The sequence below is a fragment of the Typopeltis vanoorti genome, chromosome 6 (genome assembly GCF_054136105.1).
Source record: "Typopeltis vanoorti isolate ZY-2024b chromosome 6, IOZ_Tvanoo_1.0, whole genome shotgun sequence".
In the NCBI taxonomy this organism is placed as follows: domain Eukaryota; kingdom Metazoa; phylum Arthropoda; class Arachnida; order Uropygi; family Thelyphonidae; genus Typopeltis; species Typopeltis vanoorti.
Genome location: NC_143554.1, coordinates 143,102,222 through 143,105,318, shown reverse-complemented (window position 1 = coordinate 143,105,318; position 3,097 = coordinate 143,102,222). Strand labels below are relative to the sequence as shown.

Sequence of the window (3,097 nt, the reverse complement as noted above, 5' to 3'; positions counted from 1 at the left end):
GTTTCTAAGGTAGTTAGTGCGAAATAGGGTGACCTTTTCATAGACGACATAAGTGAAATCACTCCCGAGCAGGTAAGGGGAGAGTTCTTGGCATAGAAGAGGTGGTAGTGGCGTTTTCTAGCACTCTTTGCATGTTAGATATGGCCTGCGGAGGTTGGTTGGCTGAAGAATCCTTGACAGCCCATCACAAACGGAAGTAGGGAGACTTAAAACTTGTCCTTCTTACTGAGAGGCACACTAACCACCTCATTGATTCTTTTGAAAAAAAAAAACACATTAGTTTGTCTGTAATTTTTGTCTTAACAGGTTCATGGCTAATCCTTATAGGAGGGGGAACCCGTGATGCGAAGACTTAATCGAGGCGGTGCAGTCCCTTGTCTGCTGCATCACTCGGGCCAGGTTCTTCCCCCATTCTTGTAGTCCCAATTTTGCAGTCCACTTGTTTTTTTTTCTGAAAAGTTCTACCAGTTCTCCTTTTGAATTATGCAAGAAAGTATTTGTCTTTTGTTTGTTTTCTTTTTTGCTTTTGTAAGGTTTTGTTTTTGCCTGTTTCGTCTGTCAAACATCTTTAAAATGTTGGGCGGACGAAAGCTGTAAGAATGGATGAGAGGAGATGATTTCTGCGGACCTTTTTAGCCTCAACCCTCGGGTTACGTAGTTGATCAGGTCGACTGAGGTCTCTGTTACCTACTAGTATCTTGTTCTACCTTTTTGTCATCTCTTTTACTGTCTTCTGACCATCAGCACACTTTTTATTCCATTAGGCCGATGATGAAAGATATGAACTCCCATAATATCTGCTCCTATCAGCTACTGAACTTTGTAGTATCAGTTCTTCTCAGCTTAATATCTGATACGGGTCCCATCGGGATCCAAGATATTAAGTTGATTGGCTATAGACACAGTATGGTGTCTGTTCATTACAGTGCTAGTAAAGTCATAAAGGACTCAAGCCCCGGACTTGTGCAAGAACAAACACGATTTTCTTTCAGGGGTGTATGCTGTTCTCACACCGGGTTCATCCCAGTCTGAAACCTACACGGGGACAAATAGCGCGCAGGCTACAACGGCAAAGAAGACCAGTGGTGGCTTTTAGATTATACATGTATAGATTATATGTATATAGGGAGGTAGAAAAGTAAGTCTGAGGCCGAGTGAGAACACTGCATTCCCCAAACACGACACGTTTTCTCCCCAGTCCTTGGTTCGTTTTCGGGTGATACAGGTGCCTGGAGAAGAAGTAGATGAGAAAGATCTTCACAAAGAAATTATAACTTTTCTTGGAGACCCATTTCCCAGGTAACAGGTTCCAGATTACAGTCAACCCAAAAGCCAGAGATATCCTACTTGAAGGCTTTATATATTTATCTATAAAGACCAAACCATTATCCCAAACACAGTCGGACTGCCCCGAAAAATCATAAGAATCCAGAGAGTCCCTATAGCACTGTCTTATTATTAGACGCCAGTCTCATAAAGAATTTCCCTCCATTTTAACGGGCAATATGACGATCTCTATGTTAATGAAGAGATCAGTGCCAAACATAGTTATAATATCTGGCTGGAAGCTCGTAATGAGTTACGCAGGGGTCGTACTACAATGTACGAGGTGTAACTCTAAAGAACACCTAAACATGGACTGCCCCTGAAAGGAAAAAGATAAAATAATAGAAATAGACTTAGTAGAGGATATTGCCAGGATTTGCCAGAGTCTCCAAAAACACTAGAGGAAGATGAAAAATCATACAATAACAACAAAGACCAAACTAAACTCAAGAAAACAAAAGCAGAGAAACCGCATCCATTCAAACACGCCAAAAAATGATACAAGCCACACGAGCAATACCTCCAATAATGATTGAATTTAAAGGCATAGCATTCAAAGAAGCAAACAAAAAAATTGACAAACCTTACGTAGCATGCGCAAATGAAGGGGAGGGAAAAAATTCACCATAATTCGAATGGGGAGAACATAGAATTGAAATTGACAAAAACTTAGAAGTAAACGCCTATAAGGCATGCAGATCTTTGGTGTGAGCCCACACCCAGACATGCCACAAGCAATAAAAACTCTCAGGGATGAATTATTAGAAATAATAAAGAAATATCGTAAATTTTAAACAACATAATACAACCATTTATATAATAAAATACTTTTACTGTTATATACAATGTAAATACCAGTCTTGTAATGGAAAATGTATGAAAGATACCCAAGTAGATGGATACATGTGAAAGTTTATAAGAAAAATTGTATGAGTGGACATATGAACATATATGTATAAAAAAAAATAATATTAAACTTACCCGGAAGTAACTGTGGAACAGAATAATGAACTAATTACTCAAACAGTATGTAACCTAGAATTATTTATTAATATAGAAGTTTTGAACAAGTCCTTTATTTAGTAATTACTAACGCACTAACCCCCTGTTTCACCATTGCGTCTCAACAATTAACCCTAATTCTAATTATGTCAATTGAGACTGCATGGCAAACAGAATCCAGGAAAGGGACTGGCACCCTTCGCTGGAAAGAACCTCAACCCAAGTAAAGAAAATTGTTTTAATAGAAACCCACCCTGTCCACGTGCTTCAAGCCCAGTTTCCTTTAAACTTTCCTATCAGTCTTCTCACTTTCAGACCTTAGTTTCAACAGATCTCCCAGGCCTGTAAAATCTACAAATCTCCTCTGCTGAAACATAGCCAGAGTGGGCAAGGATGGAACAGACCAGGGGGAGATTCAAAGAGACAAACTGGTAATTAACAAAAGGTATATTGTATATTGAAAGAAGTGGAGGCTTAGGCTGAAACTTTGATAACTGTACTTTATCAACGAGTATGTCTTCCATTGGCCTTGGCAGAAATACGCCCTGGTCATGGAGGATGTCTGACCCTAGTTAGAATAAACAGTAATGGTACTCAAACAAGATCATTATGAGTGACTGTCAAAATTGTTATTGTAGAAGGGAATAAACGAGGGAGTAAAAGTTTGTAAATTCAGGAAGTATTGGACGCTGTTGTAGTATCACTCGTCCTATTTCTATTATGTGTAAAATGTTAGCATCACAGCTAAATACTCGGTTGAAGAAAATAG

The 3,097-nt window shown here is 38.9% G+C and overlaps 1 pseudogene; it reads left to right on the top strand.

Moving 5' to 3' along the window:
* The first annotated feature begins 793 nt into the window (after positions 1-793).
* LOC150106004 (U2 spliceosomal RNA) lies at positions 794-908 on the top strand (annotated as a pseudogene).
* Positions 909-3,097: the final 2,189 nt, after the last annotated feature.